The sequence below is a fragment of the Channa argus genome, unplaced genomic scaffold (genome assembly GCF_033026475.1).
Source record: "Channa argus isolate prfri unplaced genomic scaffold, Channa argus male v1.0 Contig023, whole genome shotgun sequence".
Taxonomy (NCBI): Eukaryota; Metazoa; Chordata; class Actinopteri; order Anabantiformes; family Channidae; genus Channa; species Channa argus.
The window spans coordinates 694,605-716,754 of NW_027125242.1; the positions used below are offsets into that span (position 1 = coordinate 694,605).

Below are 22,150 nucleotides of genomic sequence, written 5' to 3' on the forward strand. Positions count from 1 at the left end.
AAATTGTATATTTTGTAAATAGTATTAAATCTGTAGGGGTGAACTGCCATTTTCTTTGGACTGTTTTCACATTAGGGAGTTAGGGTTAGCGACTGTCTTTTGGTTTGTTTATTTCTATCAGGCTAGCTAGCACTTTCTGTGGGAAATGGCTTATTTTGTTTATTATGTTGGCCTTGGTTCGCCCTGAGTTGTAGTGTCATGTTTTGTTTGACACTTTCTTTCGTTTAAAATAAATATCATTCTGTTGGAACATCTCGATCCTGGATTTTGGTTTGGGGATCGGAGAGGGAACATGCTAATTTATCTTTGTATGTTGCACCCTGACCCCCTAGACAGGGGCGTAACAGACCAGTACAGTTATAGTACTTTGTACTTTGCCACATTTATCTTCTTCTTAGCAAGTGTCATGCATTCTGCTTCTCCAGCGTTTTTAAGAGCTGTTGATGATGTCAAATGCAGCTTACGGCCACACCGCTCTCTAAGCGCCCGATCCCGTCCGATCTCGGCAGCCAAATAGGGCCGGGCCTTGTTAGTACTTGGTAGGAAGACCGCCTGGGAATACCACGTGCTGTAAGCTTCTTTGCTTGGGTTTACGGGCAGCACAAGCTGGTGTTACTGCCTATTTATTCATAGAAATTGTACTATATTTTGATCAAATTTTGTTCTTTCATTGCTGTTTTGCTACTTTATTGGTTTGCCAACCATCGTGCTTCATTACTAGTAGACCATGTTACGGTCCTGGCCATATGTGTTGTTTTTATTTTCTTGTTCTTATAGGTGCCCTGCCTGATTGGCCGGATTGGGGGGCAGTACAGGAAGCTGATTGGTCCATCCTACACTTCCTGGAGTTTTAAAAGTACGGTTCCCAACAGCTAGCGAGGCTCTTTCTGGCATCAGCACCTGTTTGCTGTTCTTGGTTTCCAAACCTTATTTAGCATTTTTGAATTGTTAGGTTTTGTGCCGTGGTTTTGTTTATAAATTGTATATTTTGTAAATAGTATTAAATCTGTAGGGGTGAACTGCCATTTTCTTTGGACTGTTTTCACATTAGGGAGTTAGGGTTAGCGACTGTCTTTTGGTTTGTTTATTTCTATCAGGCTAGCTAGCACTTTCTGTGGGAAATGGCTTATTTTGTTTATTATGTTGGCCTTGGTTCGCCCTGAGTTGTAGTGTCATGTTTTGTTTGACACTTTCTTTCGTTTAAAATAAATATCATTCTGTTGGAACATCTCGATCCTGGATTTTGGTTTGGGGATCGGAGAGGGAACATGCTAATTTATCTTTGTATGTTTCACCCTGACCCCCTAGACAGGGGCGTAACAGACCAGTACAGTTATAGTACTTTGTACTTTGCCACATTTATCTTCTTCTTAGCAAGTGTCATGCATTCTGCTTCTCTAGCGTTTTTAAGAGCTGTTGATGATGTCAAATGCAGCTTACGGCCACACCGCTCTCTAAGCGCCCGATCTCGTCCGATCTCGGCAGCCAAATAGAGCTGGGCCTGGTTAGTACTTGGTAGGAAGACCGCCTGGGAATACCAGGTGCTGTAAGCTTTTTTGCTTGGGTTTACGGGCAGCACAAGCTGGTGTTACTGCCTATTTATTCATAGAAATTGTTCTATATTTTCATCAAATTTTGTTCTTTCATTGCTGTTTTGCTACTTTATTGGTTTGCCAACCATCGTGCTTCATTACTAGTAGACCATGTTACGGTCCTGGCCATATGTGTTGTTTTTATTTTCTTGTTCTTATAGGTGCCCTGCCTGATTGGCCGGATTGGGGGGCAGTACAGGAAGCTGATTGGTCCATCCTACACTTCCTGGAGTTTTAAAAGTACGGTTCCCAACAGCTAGCGAGGCTCTTTCTGGCATCAGCACCTGTTTGCTGTTCTTGGTTTCCAAACCTTATTTAGCATTTTTGAATTGTTAGGTTTTGTGCCGTGGTTTTGTTTATAAATTGTATATTTTGTAAATAGTATTAAATTTGTAGGGGTGAACTGCCATTTTCTTTGGACTGTTTTCACATTAGGGAGTTAGGGTTAGTGACTGTCTTTTGGTTTGTTTATTTCTATCAGGCTAGCTAGCACTTTCTGTGGGAAATGGCTTATTTTGTTTATTATGTTGGCCTTGGTTCGCCCTGAGTTGTAGTGTCATGTTTTGTTTGACACTTTCTTTCGTTTAAAATAAATATCATTCTGTTGGAACATCTCGATCCTGGATTTTGGTTTGGGGATCGGAGAGGGAACATGCTAATTTATCTTTGTATGTTGCACCCTGACCCCCTAGACAGGGGCGTAACAGACCAGTACAGTTATAGTACTTTGTACTTTGCCACATTTATCTTCTTCTTAGCAAGTGTCATGCATTCTGCTTCTCCAGCGTTTTTAAGAGCTGTTGATGATGTCAAATGCAGCTTACGGCCACACCGCTCTCTAAGCGCCCGATCTCGTCCGATCTCGGCAGCCAAATAGAGCCGGGCCTGGTTAGTACTTGGTAGGAAGACCGCCTGGGAATACCAGGTGCTGTAAGCTTTTTTGCTTGGGTTTACGGGCAGCACAAGCTGGTGTTACTGCCTATTTATTCATAGAAATTGTTCTATATTTTCATCAAATTTTGTTCTTTCATTGCTGTTTTGCTACTTTATTGGTTTGTCAACCATCGTGCTTCATTACTAGTAGACCATGTTACGGTCCTGGCCATATGTGTTGTTTTTATTTTGTTGTTCTTATAGGTGCCCTTCCTGATTGGCCGGATTTGGGGGAAGTACAGGAAGCTGATTGGTCCATCCTACACTTCCTGGAGTTTTAAAAGTACGGTTCCCAACAGCTAGCGAGGCTCTTTCTGGCAGCAGCACCTGTTTGCTGTTCTTGCTTTCCAAACCTTATTTAGCATTTTTGAATTGTTAGGTTTTGTGCCGTGGTTTTGTTTATAAATTGTATATTTTGTAAATAGTATTAAATCTGTAGGGGTGGACTGCCATTTTCTTTTGATTGTTTTCTCTTGTTTTCACATTAGGGAGTTAGGGTTAGCGACTGTCTTTTGGTTTGTTTATTTCTATCAGGCTAGCTAGCACTTTCTGTGGGAAATGGCTTATTTTGTTTATTATGTTGGCCTTGGTTCGCCCTGAGTTGTAGTGTCATGTTTTGTTTGACACTTTCTTTCGTTTAAAATAAATATCATTCTGTTGGAACATCTCGATCCTGGATTTTGGTTTGGGGATCGGAGAGGGAACATGCTAATTTATCTTTGTATGTTTCACCCTGACCCCCTAGTCAAGTCAAGTGGCTTTTATTGTCATTTCTACTATACACAGTTGTTCACAGTACACAGTTGAAACGAGATAACGTTCCTCCAAGAACCAAGGTGCTACAAACAACACAAGTTATAATAAAGTGCATCGAGTGCAACCAAGTGCAAACAGTGCAGACGAAAAAACAGTACAGACGTACAGTGTAGACAGACAACACAAGTAACACAGGACAGGACACAAGACACAAGACCCAAGACAGTGCCGACCAGTAAACCTACTGTATACTATTTTACAGTACAGTACAGTTCAGTTAAGTGTGCTAGGGGTGTTAAAAAAAAGAGCAGCATGTAAACGGTATAGTGCATTTAAATGTCCAGCATGTAAAAAAAGTGCAATTGCATTGGAATGTGCAAAAAAAAAAACAGCAGGTAAACAGTGTAGTGCAGTAAATGTAGAATGATAAAAGTAAATAAATAATAAATAAGTGGTGGTGGAATGAGATGAGTAGTGAGTGATGAGAATGTGCTGAGTTCGGTTTGCAGTGTGTTTAAGTTCTATTTCAGTTCTGTGTGTTGAGGAGCCTGATGGCTTGTGGGAAAAAACTGTTGCATAGTCTGGATGTGGTGGCCCGAATGCTTCGGAACCTCTTTCCTGATGGCAGGAGTGTGAAGAGTGTGTGTGATGGGTGTGTGCGGTCGTCCACAATGCTGTTGGCTTTGCGGATGCAGCGTGTGGTGTAAATGTGCATGATAGAGGGCAGAGAGACTCCGATGATCTTCTCAGCTGTCCTCACTATCCTCTGTAGGGTCTTGCGATCCGCGACGGTGCAGTTCCCAAACCAGGCAGTGATGCAGCTGCTCAGGATGCTCTCAATGGTCCCTCTGTAGAACATGGTCAGGATGGGGGGAGGGAGATGGGCTTTCCTCAGGCTTCTCAGGAAGTAGAGACGCTGCTGGGCCTTCTTGGTGATGGAGCTGGTGTTGACTGACCAGGTGAGGTTGTCCGCCAGATGAACACCAAGGAATTTGGTGCTCTTGACTATCTCCACTGAGGATCCATCGATGATCAATGGAGAATGGTCACCCTGTGCTCTCCTGAAGTCCACAACCATCTCTTTAGTTTTGTCAACGTTCAGAGACAGGTTGTTTGCTCCACACCAGGCTGTTAATCGTTGCACCTCCTCTCTGTAGGCTGACTCGTCGTTCTTGCTGATTAAACCCACCACGGTCGTGTCATCAGCAAACTTGACTATGTGGTTTGAGCTGTGCATTGCTACACAGTCGTGCGTCAGCAGAGTGAACAGCAGAGGGCTGAGCACACCGCCCTGAGGGGCTCCAGTGCTCAGTGTGGTGGTGCTGGAGATGTTGTTCCCGATCCGGACTGACTGGGGTCTCCCAGTCAGGAAGTCCAGAATCCAGTTGCAGAGGGAGGTGTTCAGGCCCAGTATGCTCAATTTCTCAGTCAGGTGCTGAGGGATGATTGTGTTGAATGCTGAGCTGAAGTCAATGAACAGCATTCGTACGTATGAGTCCTTACTGTCCAGGTGGGTGAGGGCCAGATGGAGGGTCGTGGAGATGGCATCGTCCGTGGAACGATTTGGACGATACGCAAACTGCATGGGGTCCAGGGAGGTTGGGAGTTGGGTCTTAATGTGCCTCATGACGAGCCTCTCGAAGCACTTCATCACGATGGGTGTGAGCGCGACGGGACGGTAGTCATTGAGGCAGGAGACAGTAGACTTCTTAGGCACAGGCACGATGGTCGTTGCCTTGAGGCACGTAGGAACAACGTTGCTGCTCAGGGAGATGTTGAAGATGTCTGTGAAGACATCCGCTAGCTGTTCTGCGCACTCCCTGAGCACTCTGCCAGGAATGTTGTCTGGTCCAGCAGACTTCCGTGGGTTAACTCTGCATAGAGTTTTCCTCACTTCAGCTGTGGTTAGACAGAGCACCTGGTCACTGGGAGGTGGAGTGGACTTCCTCGCCTTCACGTTGTTCTGTGCCTCAAACCGGGCGTAGAAGTGGTTCAGCGCATCTGGGAGGGAGGCGTCGCGGTCACAATCAGGTGAAGTTGTCTTGTAGTTCGTGATCGCCTGGATGCCCTGCCACATGCGCCGGGTGTCTCCGCTGTCTTCGAAGTGGTCGTGGATTTTCTTTGAGTGTGCGCGCTTTGCCTCTCTAATGGCACGGGACAGTTTGGCCCTTGCTGTTCTCAAGGCCGTCTTGTCCCCTGTTCTGAAGGCAGCGTCTCTTTGTTTCAGCAGCGCACACACATTGGCATTTATCCACGGCTTCCTGTTGGAGCGTGTAGTGATGGTCTTGGAGATGGTCACATCGTCAACGCACTTGCTGATGTAGCTGGTTACTGTTGACGTGTATTCCTCCAAGTTGATGGAATCGCCGTTGGTTGCGGCCTCCCTAAACATGTCCCAGTCAGTGCACTCACAACAGTCTTGAAGAGCAGAAGTAGCTCCTGCTGGCCAGGTTTTCACCTGTTTCAGAACCGGTTTAGAGCGTCTGACGAGCGGTCTGTATGCTGGAATTAGCATAACCGAGATGTGGTCTGAGTACCCGAGATGGGGGCGGGGCTCCGCACGATACGCGCCGGGGATGTTTGTGTAAACAAGATCCAGCGTGTTCCCTCCTCTCGTTGCAAAGTCCACATGCTGATGAAGTTTAGGGAGCACAGTCCTGAGATTCGCATGGTTGAAATCTCCGGCAATAATAAACAGTCCGTCGGGGTGAGCGTTCTGCAGGTCGCTAATAGCACCGTAGAGTTCACACAGTGCCTCCTTAGCATTAGCGCTGGGGGGAATGTACACTCCGACAATGAAAACAGTGGTGAATTCCCGTGGTAAATAGAACGGTCTGCATCTAACAGTCACAAACTCCACTAGCGATGAGCAGAAACGTGAGACAAGCACAGAGTTCTTGCACCACTCCGTGTTGATGTAAACACACACGCCACCACCGCGAGTCTTACCGCACAGAGCAGCGTTTCTGTCGGCGCGAAACACGGTTAGCCCGTCTAGCTGGATGGCGGCTTCCGGAACTCTGTCACTGAGCCACGTCTCCGTGAAAACAAAGATGCAGCAGTCTCTGAATTCTCGCCGCGTGGTCCGCTGGAGTCGGATGTAGTCCAGTTTATTGTCCAGGGAGCAGACGTTGGAGAGGAGAATGGACGGTAGAGCCGGCCGGCTAGGGTTAGCATTTAGCCTAGCACGGACACCCGCCCGCTTGCCGCGCTTCCGCTTCCTCGAGCAGCGCTTCCGACGTCCCCTCACCTGGCCACCGGCGTCAGGTGACACCGAGGGCTGGGGGCCTGGTATTTGTCGCTGGGGTCGTAGCAAGCCGAGGTCGCGAAGGTTACCAATTACTTCCTCATGCAGATTATTGTATGTATGAACCCTGTGCCGCAGCAATGTCTGGCGGTCGTAAACATGAACACAGCTGACTGTGGTGTCCATGTACTGTAAAGGGTCTGGCTAAATACGGCAAAAACACCATTTGTTGGATCCGGAGAGGCCGCTGCGAGCTACTGCCGCGCCGCCATCTTGTTCCACAGCCTAGACAGGGGCGTAACAGACCAGTACAGTTATAGTACTTTGTACTTTGCCACATTTATCTTCTTCTTAGCAAGTGTCATGCATTCTGCTTCTCCAGCGTTTTTAAGAGCTGTTGATGATGTCAAATGCAGCTTACGGCCACACTGCTCTCTAAGCGCCCGATCCCGTCCGATCTCGGCAGCCAAATAGGGCCGGGCCTTGTTAGTACTTGGTAGGAAGACCGCCTGGGAATACCACGTGCTGTAAGCTTCTTTGCTTGGGTTTACGGGCAGCACAAGCTGGTGTTACTGCCTATTTATTCATAGAAATTGTTCTATATTTTCATCAAATTTTGTTCTTTCATTGCTGTTTTGCTACTTTATTGGTTTGCCAACCATCGTGCTTCATTACTAGTAGACCATGTTACGGTCCTGGCCATATGTGTTGTTTTTATTTTCTTGTTCTTATAGGTGCCCTGCCTGATTGGCCGGATTGGGGGGCAGTACAGGAAGCTGATTGGTCCATCCTACACTTCCTGGAGTTTTAAAAGTACGGTTCCCAACAGCTAGCGAGGCTCTTTCTGGCATCAGCACCTGTTTGCTGTTCTTGGTTTCCAAACCTTATTTAGCATTTTTGAATTGTTAGGTTTTGTGCCGTGGTTTTGTTTATAAATTGTATATTTTGTAAATAGTATTAAATCTGTAGGGGTGAACTGCCATTTTCTTTGGACTGTTTTCACATTAGGGAGTTAGGGTTAGCGACTGTCTTTTGGTTTGTTTATTTCTATCAGGCTAGCTAGCACTTTCTGTGGGAAATGGCTTATTTTGTTTATTATGTTGGCCTTGGTTCGCCCTGAGTTGTAGTGTCATGTTTTGTTTGACACTTTCTTTCGTTTAAAATAAATATCATTCTGTTGGAACATCTCGATCCTGGATTTTGGTTTGGGGATCGGAGAGGGAACATGCTAATTTATCTTTGTATGTTGCACCCTGACCCCCTAGACAGGGGCGTAACAGACCAGTACAGTTATAGTACTTTGTACTTTGCCACATTTATCTTCTTCTTAGCAAGTGTCATGCATTCTGCTTCTCCAGCGTTTTTAAGAGCTGTTGATGATGTCAAATGCAGCTTACGGCCACACCGCTCTCTAAGCGCCCGATCCCGTCCGATCTCGGCAGCCAAATAGGGCCGGGCCTTGTTAGTACTTGGTAGGAAGACCGCCTGGGAATACCACGTGCTGTAAGCTTCTTTGCTTGGGTTTACGGGCAGCACAAGCTGGTGTTACTGCCTATTTATTCATAGAAATTGTACTATATTTTGATCAAATTTTGTTCTTTCATTGCTGTTTTGCTACTTTATTGGTTTGCCAACCATCGTGCTTCATTACTAGTAGACCATGTTACGGTCCTGGCCATATGTGTTGTTTTTATTTTCTTGTTCTTATAGGTGCCCTGCCTGATTGGCCGGATTGGGGGGCAGTACAGGAAGCTGATTGGTCCATCCTACACTTCCTGGAGTTTTAAAAGTACGGTTCCCAACAGCTAGCGAGGCTCTTTCTGGCATCAGCACCTGTTTGCTGTTCTTGGTTTCCAAACCTTATTTAGCATTTTTGAATTGTTAGGTTTTGTGCCGTGGTTTTGTTTATAAATTGTATATTTTGTAAATAGTATTAAATCTGTAGGGGTGAACTGCTATTTTCTTTGGACTGTTTTCACATTAGGGAGTTAGGGTTAGCGACTGTCTTTTGGTTTGTTTATTTCTATCAGGCTAGCTAGCACTCTCTGTGGGAAATGGCTTATTTTGTTTATTATGTTGGCCTTGGTTCGCCCTGAGTTGTAGTGTCATGTTTTGTTTGACACTTTCTTTCGTTTAAAATAAATATCATTCTGTTGGAACATCTCGATCCTGGATTTTGGTTTGGGGATCGGAGAGGGAACATGCTAATTTATCTTTGTATGTTTCACCCTGACCCCCTAGACAGGGGCGTAACAGACCAGTACAGTTATAGTACTTTGTACTTTGCCACATTTATCTTCTTCTTAGCAAGTGTCATGCATTCTGCTTCTCTAGCGTTTTTAAGAGCTGTTGATGATGTCAAATGCAGCTTACGGCCACACCGCTCTCTAAGCGCCCGATCTCGTCCGATCTCGGCAGCCAAATAGAGCTGGGCCTGGTTAGTACTTGGTAGGAAGACCGCCTGGGAATACCAGGTGCTGTAAGCTTTTTTGCTTGGGTTTACGGGCAGCACAAGCTGGTGTTACTGCCTATTTATTCATAGAAATTGTTCTATATTTTCATCAAATTTTGTTCTTTCATTGCTGTTTTGCTACTTTATTGGTTTGCCAACCATCGTGCTTCATTACTAGTAGACCATGTTACGGTCCTGGCCATATGTGTTGTTTTTATTTTCTTGTTCTTATAGGTGCCCTGCCTGATTGGCCGGATTGGGGGGCAGTACAGGAAGCTGATTGGTCCATCCTACACTTCCTGGAGTTTTAAAAGTACGGTTCCCAACAGCTAGCGAGGCTCTTTCTGGCATCAGCACCTGTTTGCTGTTCTTGGTTTCCAAACCTTATTTAGCATTTTTGAATTGTTAGGTTTTGTGCCGTGGTTTTGTTTATAAATTGTATATTTTGTAAATAGTATTAAATCTGTAGGGGTGAACAGCCATTTTCTTTTGATTGTTTTCTCTTGTATTCACATTAGGGAGTTAGGGTTAGCGACTGTCTTTTGGTTTGTTTATTTCTATCAGGCTAGCTAGCACTTTCTGTGGGAAATGGCTTATTTTGTTTATTATGTTGGCCTTGGTTCGCCCTGAGTTGTAGTGTCATGTTTTGTTTGACACTTTCTTTCGTTTAAAATAAATATCATTCTGTTGGAACATCTCGATCCTGGATTTTGGTTTGGGGATCGGAGAGGGAACATGCTAATTTATCTTTGTATGTTGCACCCTGACCCCCTAGTCAAGTCAAGTGGCTTTTATTGTCATTTCTACTATACACAGTTGTTCACAGTACACAGTTGAAACGAGATAACGTTCCTCCAAGAACCAAGGTGCTACAAACAACACAAGTTATAATAAAGTGCATCGAGTGCAACCAAGTGCAAACAGTGCAGACGAAAAAACAGTACAGACGTACAGTGTAGACAGACAACACAAGTAACACAGGACAGGACACAAGACACAAGACCCAAGACGGTGCCGACCAGTAAACCTACTGTATACTATTTTACAGTACAGTACAGTTCAGTTAAGTGTGCTAGGGGTGTTAAAAAAAAGAGCAGCATGTAAACGGTATAGTGCATTTAAATGTCCAGCATGTAAAAAAAGTGCAATTGCATTGGAATGTGCAAAAAAAAAAACAGCAGGTAAACAGTGTAGTGCAGTAAATGTAGAATGATAAAAGTAAATAAATAATAAATAAGTGGTGGTGGAATGAGATGAGTAGTGAGTGATGAGAATGTGCTGAGTTCGGTTTGCAGTGTGTTTAAGTTCTATTTCAGTTCTGTGTGTTGAGGAGCCTGATGGCTTGTGGGAAAAAACTGTTGCATAGTCTGGATGTGGTGGCCCGAATGCTTCGGAACCTCTTTCCTGATGGCAGGAGTGTGAAGAGTGTGTGTGATGGGTGTGTGCGGTCGTCCACAATGCTGTTGGCTTTGCGGATGCAGCGTGTGGTGTAAATGTGCATGATAGAGGGCAGAGAGACTCCGATGATCTTCTCAGCTGTCCTCACTATCCTCTGTAGGGTCTTGCGATCCGCGACGGTGCAGTTCCCAAACCAGGCAGTGATGCAGCTGCTCAGGATGCTCTCAATGGTCCCTCTGTAGAACATGGTCAGGATGGGGGGAGGGAGATGGGCTTTCCTCAGGCTTCTCAGGAAGTAGAGACGCTGCTGGGCCTTCTTGGTGATGGAGCTGGTGTTGACTGACCAGGTGAGGTTGTCCGCCAGATGAACACCAAGGAATTTGGTGCTCTTGACTATCTCCACTGAGGATCCATCGATGATCAATGGAGAATGGTCACCCTGTGCTCTCCTGAAGTCCACAACCATCTCTTTAGTTTTGTCAACGTTCAGAGACAGGTTGTTTGCTCCACACCAGGCTGTTAATCGTTGCACCTCCTCTCTGTAGGCTGACTCGTCGTTCTTGCTGATTAAACCCACCACGGTCGTGTCATCAGCAAACTTGACTATGTGGTTTGAGCTGTGCATTGCTACACAGTCGTGCGTCAGCAGAGTGAACAGCAGAGGGCTGAGCACACAGCCCTGAGGGGCTCCAGTGCTCAGTGTGGTGGTGCTGGAGATGTTGTTCCCGATCCGGACTGACTGGGGTCTCCCAGTCAGGAAGTCCAGAATCCAGTTGCAGAGGGAGGTGTTCAGGCCCAGTATGCTCAATTTCTCAGTCAGGTGCTGAGGGATGATTGTGTTGAATGCTGAGCTGAAGTCAATGAACAGCATTCGTACGTATGAGTCCTTACTGTCCAGGTGGGTGAGGGCCAGATGGAGGGTCGTGGAGATGGCATCGTCCGTGGAACGATTTGGACGATACGCAAACTGCATGGGGTCCAGGGAGGTTGGGAGTTGGGTCTTAATGTGCCTCATGACGAGCCTCTCGAAGCACTTCATCACGATGGGTGTGAGCGCGACGGGACGGTAGTCATTGAGGCAGGAGACAGTAGACTTCTTAGGCACAGGCACGATGGTCGTTGCCTTGAGGCACGTAGGAACAACGTTGCTGCTCAGGGAGATGTTGAAGATGTCTGTGAAGACATCCGCTAGCTGTTCTGCGCACTCCCTGAGCACTCTGCCAGGAATGTTGTCTGGTCCAGCAGACTTCCGTGGGTTAACTCTGCATAGAGTTTTCCTCACTTCAGCTGTGGTTAGACAGAGCACCTGGTCACTGGGAGGTGGAGTGGACTTCCTCGCCTTCACGTTGTTCTGTGCCTCAAACCGGGCGTAGAAGTGGTTCAGCGCATCTGGGAGGGAGGCGTCGCGGTCACAATCAGGTGAAGTTGTCTTGTAGTTCGTGATCGCCTGGATGCCCTGCCACATGCGCCGGGTGTCTCCGCTGTCTTCGAAGTGGTCGTGGATTTTCTTTGAGTGTGCGCGCTTTGCCTCTCTAATGGCACGGGACAGTTTGGCCCTTGCTGTTCTCAAGGCCGTCTTGTCCCCTGTTCTGAAGGCAGCGTCTCTTTGTTTCAGCAGCGCACACACATTGGCATTTATCCACGGCTTCCTGTTGGAGCGTGTAGTGATGGTCTTGGAGATGGTCACATCGTCAACGCACTTGCTGATGTAGCTGGTTACTGTTGACGTGTATTCCTCCAAGTTGATGGAATCGCCGTTGGTTGCGGCCTCCCTAAACATGTCCCAGTCAGTGCACTCACAACAGTCTTGAAGAGCAGAAGTAGCTCCTGCTGGCCAGGTTTTCACCTGTTTCAGAACCGGTTTAGAGCGTCTGACGAGCGGTCTGTATGCTGGAATTAGCATAACCGAGATGTGGTCTGAGTACCCGAGATGGGGGCGGGGCTCCGCACGATACGCGCCGGGGATGTTTGTGTAAACAAGATCCAGCGTGTTCCCTCCTCTCGTTGCAAAGTCCACATGCTGATGAAGTTTAGGGAGCACAGTCCTGAGATTCGCATGGTTGAAATCTCCGGCAATAATAAACAGTCCGTCGGGGTGAGCGTTCTGCAGGTCGCTAATAGCACCGTAGAGTTCACACAGTGCCTCCTTAGCATTAGCGCTGGGGGGAATGTACACTCCGACAATGAAAACAGTGGTGAATTCCCGTGGTAAATAGAACGGTCTGCATCTAACAGTCACAAACTCCACTAGCGATGAGCAGAAACGTGAGACAAGCACAGAGTTCTTGCACCACTCGGTGTTGATGTAAACACACACGCCACCACCGCGAGTCTTACCGCACAGAGCAGCGTTTCTGTCGGCGCGAAACACGGTTAGCCCGTCTAGCTGGATGGCGGCTTCCGGAACTCTGTCACTGAGCCACGTCTCCGTGAAAACAAAGATGCAGCAGTCTCTGAATTCTCGCCGCGTGGTCCGCTGGAGTCGGATGTAGTCCAGTTTATTGTCCAGGGAGCAGACGTTGGAGAGGAGAATGGACGGTAGAGCCGGCCGGCTAGGGTTAGCATTTAGCCTAGCACGGACACCCGCCCGCTTGCCGCGCTTCCGCTTCCTCGAGCAGCGCTTCCGACGTCCCCTCACCTGGCCACCGGCGTCAGGTGACACCGAGGGCTGGGGGCCTGGTATTTGTCGCTGGGGTCGTAGCAAGCCGAGGTCGCGAAGGTTACCAATTACTTCCTCGTGCAGATTATTGTATGTATGAACCCTGTGCCGCAGCAATGTCTGGCGGTCGTAAACATGAACACAGCTGACTGTGGTGTCCATGTACTGTAAAGGGTCTGGCTAAATACGGCAAAAACACCATTTGTTGGATCCGGAGAGGCCGCTGCGAGCTACTGCCGCGCCGCCATCTTGTTCCACAGCCTAGACAGGGGCGTAACAGACCAGTACAGTTATAGTACTTTCTACTTTGCCACATTTATCTTCTTCTTAGCAAGTGTCATGCATTCTGCTTCTCCAGCGTTTTTAAGAGCTGTTGATGATGTCAAATGCAGCTTACGGCCACACTGCTCTCTAAGCGCCCGATCCCGTCCGATCTCGGCAGCCAAATAGGGCCGGGCCTTGTTAGTACTTGGTAGGAAGACCGCCTGGGAATACCACGTGTTGTAAGCTTCTTTGCTTGGGTTTACGGGCAGCACAAGCTGGTGTTACTGCCTATTTATTCATAGAAATTGTTCTATATTTTCATCAAATTTTGTTCTTTCATTGCTGTTTTGCTACTTTATTGGTTTGCCAACCATCGTGCTTCATTACTAGTAGACCATGTTACGGTCCTGGCCATATGTGTTGTTTTTATTTTCTTGTTCTTATAGGTGCCCTGCCTGATTGGCCGGATTGGGGGGCAGTACAGGAAGCTGATTGGTCCATCCTACACTTCCTGGAGTTTTAAAAGTACGGTTCCCAACAGCTAGCGAGGCTCTTTCTGGCATCAGCACCTGTTTGCTGTTCTTGGTTTCCAAACCTTATTTAGCATTTTTGAATTGTTAGGTTTTGTGCCGTGGTTTTGTTTATAAATTGTATATTTTGTAAATAGTATTAAATCTGTAGGGGTGAACTGCCATTTTCTTTGGACTGTTTTCACATTAGGGAGTTAGGGTTAGCGACTGTCTTTTGGTTTGTTTATTTCTATCAGGCTAGCTAGCACTTTCTGTGGGAAATGGCTTATTTTGTTTATTATGTTGGCCTTGGTTCGCCCTGAGTTGTAGTGTCATGTTTTGTTTGACACTTTCTTTCGTTTAAAATAAATATCATTCTGTTGGAACATCTCGATCCTGGATTTTGGTTTGGGGATCGGAGAGGGAACATGCTAATTTATCTTTGTATGTTGCACCCTGACCCCCTAGACAGGGGCGTAACAGACCAGTACAGTTATAGTACTTTGTACTTTGCCACATTTATCTTCTTCTTAGCAAGTGTCATGCATTCTGCTTCTCCAGCGTTTTTAAGAGCTGTTGATGATGTCAAATGCAGCTTACGGCCACACCGCTCTCTAAGCGCCCGATCCCGTCCGATCTCGGCAGCCAAATAGGGCCGGGCCTTGTTAGTACTTGGTAGGAAGACCGCCTGGGAATACCACGTGCTGTAAGCTTCTTTGCTTGGGTTTACGGGCAGCACAAGCTGGTGTTACTGCCTATTTATTCATAGAAATTGTACTATATTTTGATCAAATTTTGTTCTTTCATTGCTGTTTTGCTACTTTATTGGTTTGCCAACCATCGTGCTTCATTACTAGTAGACCATGTTACGGTCCTGGCCATATGTGTTGTTTTTATTTTCTTGTTCTTATAGGTGCCCTGCCTGATTGGCCGGATTGGGGGGCAGTACAGGAAGCTGATTGGTCCATCCTACACTTCCTGGAGTTTTAAAAGTACGGTTCCCAACAGCTAGCGAGGCTCTTTCTGGCATCAGCACCTGTTTGCTGTTCTTGGTTTCCAAACCTTATTTAGCATTTTTGAATTGTTAGGTTTTGTGCCGTGGTTTTGTTTATAAATTGTATATTTTGTAAATAGTATTAAATCTGTAGGGGTGAACTGCCATTTTCTTTGGACTGTTTTCACATTAGGGAGTTAGGGTTAGCGACTGTCTTTTGGTTTGTTTATTTCTATCAGGCTAGCTAGCACTTTCTGTGGGAAATGGCTTATTTTGTTTATTATGTTGGCCTTGGTTCGCCCTGAGTTGTAGTGTCATGTTTTGTTTGACACTTTCTTTCGTTTAAAATAAATATCATTCTGTTGGAACATCTCGATCCTGGATTTTGGTTTGGGGATCGGAGAGGGAACATGCTAATTTATCTTTGTATGTTTCACCCTGACCCCCTAGACAGGGGCGTAACAGACCAGTACAGTTATAGTACTTTGTACTTTGCCACATTTATCTTCTTCTTAGCAAGTGTCATGCATTCTGCTTCTCTAGCGTTTTTAAGAGCTGTTGATGATGTCAAATGCAGCTTACGGCCACACCGCTCTCTAAGCGCCCGATCTCGTCCGATCTCGGCAGCCAAATAGAGCTGGGCCTGGTTAGTACTTGGTAGGAAGACCGCCTGGGAATACCAGGTGCTGTAAGCTTTTTTGCTTGGGTTTACGGGCAGCACAAGCTGGTGTTACTGCCTATTTATTCATAGAAATTGTTCTATATTTTCATCAAATTTTGTTCTTTCATTGCTGTTTTGCTACTTTATTGGTTTGCCAACCATCGTGCTTCATTACTAGTAGACCATGTTACGGTCCTGGCCATATGTGTTGTTTTTATTTTCTTGTTCTTATAGGTGCCCTGCCTGATTGGCCGGATTGGGGGGCAGTACAGGAAGCTGATTGGTCCATCCTACACTTCCTGGAGTTTTAAAAGTACGGTTCCCAACAGCTAGCGAGGCTCTTTCTGGCATCAGCACCTGTTTGCTGTTCTTGGTTTCCAAACCTTATTTAGCATTTTTGAATTGTTAGGTTTTGTGCCGTGGTTTTGTTTATAAATTGTATATTTTGTAAATAGTATTAAATTTGTAGGGGTGAACTGCCATTTTCTTTGGACTGTTTTCACATTAGGGAGTTAGGGTTAGTGACTGTCTTTTGGTTTGTTTATTTCTATCAGGCTAGCTAGCACTTTCTGTGGGAAATGGCTTATTTTGTTTATTATGTTGGCCTTGGTTCGCCCTGAGTTGTAGTGTCATGTTTTGTTTGACACTTTCTTTCGTTTAAAATAAATATCATTCTGTTGGAACATCTCGATCCTGGATTTTGGTTTGGGGATCGGAGAGGGAACATGCTAATTTATCTTTGTATGTTGCACCCTGACCCCCTAGACAGGGGCGTAACAGACCAGTACAGTTATAGTACTTTGTACTTTGCCACATTTATCTTCTTCTTAGCAAGTGTCATGCATTCTGCTTCTCCAGCGTTTTTAAGAGCTGTTGATGATGTCAAATGCAGCTTACGGCCACACCGCTCTCTAAGCGCCCGATCTCGTCCGATCTCGGCAGCCAAATAGAGCCGGGCCTGGTTAGTACTTGGTAGGAAGACCGCCTGGGAATACCAGGTGCTGTAAGCTTTTTTGCTTGGGTTTACGGGCAGCACAAGCTGGTGTTACTGCCTATTTATTCATAGAAATTGTTCTATATTTTCATCAAATTTTGTTCTTTCATTGCTGTTTTGCTACTTTATTGGTTTGTCAACCATCGTGCTTCATTACTAGTAGACCATGTTACGGTCCTGGCCATATGTGTTGTTTTTATTTTGTTGTTCTTATAGGTGCCCTTCCTGATTGGCCGGATTTGGGGGAAGTACAGGAAGCTGATTGGTCCATCCTACACTTCCTGGAGTTTTAAAAGTACGGTTCCCAACAGCTAGCGAGGCTCTTTCTGGCAGCAGCACCTGTTTGCTGTTCTTGCTTTCCAAACCTTATTTAGCATTTTTGAATTGTTAGGTTTTGTGCCGTGGTTTTGTTTATAAATTGTATATTTTGTAAATAGTATTAAATCTGTAGGGGTGGACTGCCATTTTCTTTTGATTGTTTTCTCTTGTTTTCACATTAGGGAGTTAGGGTTAGCGACTGTCTTTTGGTTTGTTTATTTCTATCAGGCTAGCTAGCACTTTCTGTGGGAAATGGCTTATTTTGTTTATTATGTTGGCCTTGGTTCGCCCTGAGTTGTAGTGTCATGTTTTGTTTGACACTTTCTTTCGTTTAAAATAAATATCATTCTGTTGGAACATCTCGATCCTGGATTTTGGTTTGGGGATCGGAGAGGGAACATGCTAATTTATCTTTGTATGTTTCACCCTGACCCCCTAGTCAAGTCAAGTGGCTTTTATTGTCATTTCTACTATACACAGTTGTTCACAGTACACAGTTGAAACGAGATAACGTTCCTCCAAGAACCAAGGTGCTACAAACAACACAAGTTATAATAAAGTGCATCGAGTGCAACCAAGTGCAAACAGTGCAGACGAAAAAACAGTACAGACGTACAGTGTAGACAGACAACACAAGTAACACAGGACAGGACACAAGACACAAGACCCAAGACAGTGCCGACCAGTAAACCTACTGTATACTATTTTACAGTACAGTACAGTTCAGTTAAGTGTGCTAGGGGTGTTAAAAAAAAGAGCAGCATGTAAACGGTATAGTGCATTTAAATGTCCAGCATGTAAAAAAAGTGCAATTGCATTGGAATGTGCAAAAAAAAAAACAGCAGGTAAACAGTGTAGTGCAGTAAATGTAGAATGATAAAAGTAAATAAATAATAAATAAGTGGTGGTGGAATGAGATGAGTAGTGAGTGATGAGAATGTGCTGAGTTCGGTTTGCAGTGTGTTTAAGTTCTATTTCAGTTCTGTGTGTTGAGGAGCCTGATGGCTTGTGGGAAAAAACTGTTGCATAGTCTGGATGTGGTGGCCCGAATGCTTCGGAACCTCTTTCCTGATGGCAGGAGTGTGAAGAGTGTGTGTGATGGGTGTGTGCGGTCGTCCACAATGCTGTTGGCTTTGCGGATGCAGCGTGTGGTGTAAATGTGCATGATAGAGGGCAGAGAGACTCCGATGATCTTCTCAGCTGTCCTCACTATCCTCTGTAGGGTCTTGCGATCCGCGACGGTGCAGTTCCCAAACCAGGCAGTGATGCAGCTGCTCAGGATGCTCTCAATGGTCCCTCTGTAGAACATGGTCAGGATGGGGGGAGGGAGATGGGCTTTCCTCAGGCTTCTCAGGAAGTAGAGACGCTGCTGGGCCTTCTTGGTGATGGAGCTGGTGTTGACTGACCAGGTGAGGTTGTCCGCCAGATGAACACCAAGGAATTTGGTGCTCTTGACTATCTCCACTGAGGATCCATCGATGATCAATGGAGAATGGTCACCCTGTGCTCTCCTGAAGTCCACAACCATCTCTTTAGTTTTGTCAACGTTCAGAGACAGGTTGTTTGCTCCACACCAGGCTGTTAATCGTTGCACCTCCTCTCTGTAGGCTGACTCGTCGTTCTTGCTGATTAAACCCACCACGGTCGTGTCATCAGCAAACTTGACTATGTGGTTTGAGCTGTGCATTGCTACACAGTCGTGCGTCAGCAGAGTGAACAGCAGAGGGCTGAGCACACAGCCCTGAGGGGCTCCAGTGCTCAGTGTGGTGGTGCTGGAGATGTTGTTCCCGATCCGGACTGACTGGGGTCTCCCAGTCAGGAAGTCCAGAATCCAGTTGCAGAGGGAGGTGTTCAGGCCCAGTATGCTCAATTTCTCAGTCAGGTGCTGAGGGATGATTGTGTTGAATGCTGAGCTGAAGTCAATGAACAGCATTCGTACGTATGAGTCCTTACTGTCCAGGTGGGTGAGGGCCAGATGGAGGGTCGTGGAGATGGCATCGTCCGTGGAACGATTTGGACGATACGCAAACTGCATGGGGTCCAGGGAGGTTGGGAGTTGGGTCTTAATGTGCCTCATGACGAGCCTCTCGAAGCACTTCATCACGATGGGTGTGAGCGCGACGGGACGGTAGTCATTGAGGCAGGAGACAGTAGACTTCTTAGGCACAGGCACGATGGTCGTTGCCTTGAGGCACGTAGGAACAACGTTGCTGCTCAGGGAGATGTTGAAGATGTCTGTGAAGACATCCGCTAGCTGTTCTGCGCACTCCCTGAGCACTCTGCCAGGAATGTTGTCTGGTCCAGCAGACTTCCGTGGGTTAACTCTGCATAGAGTTTTCCTCACTTCAGCTGTGGTTAGACAGAGCACCTGGTCACTGGGAGGTGGAGTGGACTTCCTCGCCTTCACGTTGTTCTGTGCCTCAAACCGGGCGTAGAAGTGGTTCAGCGCATCTGGGAGGGAGGCGTCGCGGTCACAATCAGGTGAAGTTGTCTTGTAGTTCGTGATCGCCTGGATGCCCTGCCACATGCGCCGGGTGTCTCCGCTGTCTTCGAAGTGGTCGTGGATTTTCTTTGAGTGTGCGCGCTTTGCCTCTCTAATGGCACGGGACAGTTTGGCCCTTGCTGTTCTCAAGGCCGTCTTGTCCCCTGTTCTGAAGGCAGCGTCTCTTTGTTTCAGCAGCGCACACACATTGGCATTTATCCACGGCTTCCTGTTGGAGCGTGTAGTGATGGTCTTGGAGATGGTCACATCGTCAACGCACTTGCTGATGTAGCTGGTTACTGTTGACGTGTATTCCTCCAAGTTGATGGAATCGCCGTTGGTTGCGGCCTCCCTAAACATGTCCCAGTCAGTGCACTCACAACAGTCTTGAAGAGCAGAAGTAGCTCCTGCTGGCCAGGTTTTCACCTGTTTCAGAACCGGTTTAGAGCGTCTGACGAGCGGTCTGTATGCTGGAATTAGCATAACCGAGATGTGGTCTGAGTACCCGAGATGGGGGCGGGGCTCCGCACGATACGCGCCGGGGATGTTTGTGTAAACAAGATCCAGCGTGTTCCCTCCTCTCGTTGCAAAGTCCACATGCTGATGAAGTTTAGGGAGCACAGTCCTGAGATTCGCATGGTTGAAATCTCCGGCAATAATAAACAGTCCGTCGGGGTGAGCGTTCTGCAGGTCGCTAATAGCACCGTAGAGTTCACACAGTGCCTCCTTAGCATTAGCGCTGGGGGGAATGTACACTCCGACAATGAAAACAGTGGTGAATTCCCGTGGTAAATAGAACGGTCTGCATCTAACAGTCACAAACTCCACTAGCGATGAGCAGAAACGTGAGACAAGCACAGAGTTCTTGCACCACTCCGTGTTGATGTAAACACACACGCCACCACCGCGAGTCTTACCGCACAGAGCAGCGTTTCTGTCGGCGCGAAACACGGTTAGCCCGTCTAGCTGGATGGCGGCTTCCGGAACTCTGTCACTGAGCCACGTCTCCGTGAAAACAAAGATGCAGCAGTCTCTGAATTCTCGCCGCGTGGTCCGCTGGAGTCGGATGTAGTCCAGTTTATTGTCCAGGGAGCAGACGTTGGAGAGGAGAATGGACGGTAGAGCCGGCCGGCTAGGGTTAGCATTTAGCCTAGCACGGACACCCGCCCGCTTGCCGCGCTTCCGCTTCCTCGAGCAGCGCTTCCGACGTCCCCTCACCTGGCCACCGGCATCAGGTGACACCGAGGGCTGGGGGCCTGGTATTTGTCGCTGGGGTCGTAGCAAGCCGAGGTCGCGAAGGTTACCAATTACTTCCTCATGCAGATTATTGTATGTATGAACCCTGTGCCGCAGCAATGTCTGGCGGTCGTAAACATGAACACAGCTGACTGTGGTGTCCATGTACTGTAAAGGGTCTGGCTAAATACGGCAAAAACACCATTTGTTGGATCCGGAGAGGCCGCTGCGAGCTACTGCCGCGCCGCCATCTTGTTCCACAGCCTAGACAGGGGCGTAACAGACCAGTACAGTTATAGTACTTTGTACTTTGCCACATTTATCTTCTTCTTAGCAAGTGTCATGCATTCTGCTTCTCCAGCGTTTTTAAGAGCTGTTGATGATGTCAAATGCAGCTTACGGCCACACTGCTCTCTAAGCGCCCGATCCCGTCCGATCTCGGCAGCCAAATAGGGCCGGGCCTTGTTAGTACTTGGTAGGAAGACCGCCTGGGAATACCACGTGCTGTAAGCTTCTTTGCTTGGGTTTACGGGCAGCACAAGCTGGTGTTACTGCCTATTTATTCATAGAAATTGTTCTATATTTTCATCAAATTTTGTTCTTTCATTGCTGTTTTGCTACTTTATTGGTTTGCCAACCATCGTGCTTCATTACTAGTAGACCATGTTACGGTCCTGGCCATATGTGTTGTTTTTATTTTCTTGTTCTTATAGGTGCCCTGCCTGATTGGCCGGATTGGGGGGCAGTACAGGAAGCTGATTGGTCCATCCTACACTTCCTGGAGTTTTAAAAGTACGGTTCCCAACAGCTAGCGAGGCTCTTTCTGGCATCAGCACCTGTTTGCTGTTCTTGGTTTCCAAACCTTATTTAGCATTTTTGAATTGTTAGGTTTTGTGCCGTGGTTTTGTTTATAAATTGTATATTTTGTAAATAGTATTAAATCTGTAGGGGTGAACTGCCATTTTCTTTGGACTGTTTTCACATTAGGGAGTTAGGGTTAGCGACTGTCTTTTGGTTTGTTTATTTCTATCAGGCTAGCTAGCACTTTCTGTGGGAAATGGCTTATTTTGTTTATTATGTTGGCCTTGGTTCGCCCTGAGTTGTAGTGTCATGTTTTGTTTGACACTTTCTTTCGTTTAAAATAAATATCATTCTGTTGGAACATCTCGATCCTGGATTTTGGTTTGGGGATCGGAGAGGGAACATGCTAATTTATCTTTGTATGTTGCACCCTGACCCCCTAGACAGGGGCGTAACAGACCAGTACAGTTATAGTACTTTGTACTTTGCCACATTTATCTTCTTCTTAGCAAGTGTCATGCATTCTGCTTCTCCAGCGTTTTTAAGAGCTGTTGATGATGTCAAATGCAGCTTACGGCCACACCGCTCTCTAAGCGCCCGATCCCGTCCGATCTCGGCAGCCAAATAGGGCCGGGCCTTGTTAGTACTTGGTAGGAAGACCGCCTGGGAATACCACGTGCTGTAAGCTTCTTTGCTTGGGTTTACGGGCAGCACAAGCTGGTGTTACTGCCTATTTATTCATAGAAATTGTACTATATTTTGATCAAATTTTGTTCTTTCATTGCTGTTTTGCTACTTTATTGGTTTGCCAACCATCGTGCTTCATTACTAGTAGACCATGTTACGGTCCTGGC

At 46.6% G+C, this 22,150-nt stretch overlaps 12 pseudogenes; all 12 read left to right on the plus strand.

Annotated features, from left to right (window-relative positions):
- Positions 1-458: 458 nt before the first annotated feature.
- On the plus strand, positions 459-577 carry LOC137115749 (5S ribosomal RNA; annotated as a pseudogene).
- An 857-nt stretch (positions 578-1,434) lies between these two features.
- LOC137115726 (5S ribosomal RNA) lies at positions 1,435-1,553 on the plus strand (annotated as a pseudogene).
- Positions 1,554-2,410: 857 nt separating this feature from the next.
- LOC137115730 (5S ribosomal RNA) lies at positions 2,411-2,529 on the plus strand (annotated as a pseudogene).
- Positions 2,530-6,943: 4,414 nt separating this feature from the next.
- LOC137115754 (5S ribosomal RNA) lies at positions 6,944-7,062 on the plus strand (annotated as a pseudogene).
- An 857-nt stretch (positions 7,063-7,919) lies between these two features.
- On the plus strand, positions 7,920-8,038 carry LOC137115750 (5S ribosomal RNA; annotated as a pseudogene).
- Positions 8,039-8,895: 857 nt separating this feature from the next.
- LOC137115737 (5S ribosomal RNA) lies at positions 8,896-9,014 on the plus strand (annotated as a pseudogene).
- Positions 9,015-13,428: 4,414 nt separating this feature from the next.
- Positions 13,429-13,547, plus strand: LOC137115758 (5S ribosomal RNA; annotated as a pseudogene).
- An 857-nt stretch (positions 13,548-14,404) lies between these two features.
- Positions 14,405-14,523, plus strand: LOC137115751 (5S ribosomal RNA; annotated as a pseudogene).
- Positions 14,524-15,380: 857 nt separating this feature from the next.
- Positions 15,381-15,499, plus strand: LOC137115748 (5S ribosomal RNA; annotated as a pseudogene).
- An 857-nt stretch (positions 15,500-16,356) lies between these two features.
- Positions 16,357-16,475, plus strand: LOC137115731 (5S ribosomal RNA; annotated as a pseudogene).
- Positions 16,476-20,889: 4,414 nt separating this feature from the next.
- Positions 20,890-21,008, plus strand: LOC137115755 (5S ribosomal RNA; annotated as a pseudogene).
- Positions 21,009-21,865: 857 nt separating this feature from the next.
- LOC137115752 (5S ribosomal RNA) lies at positions 21,866-21,984 on the plus strand (annotated as a pseudogene).
- The last annotated feature ends 166 nt before the right edge of the window (positions 21,985-22,150 follow it).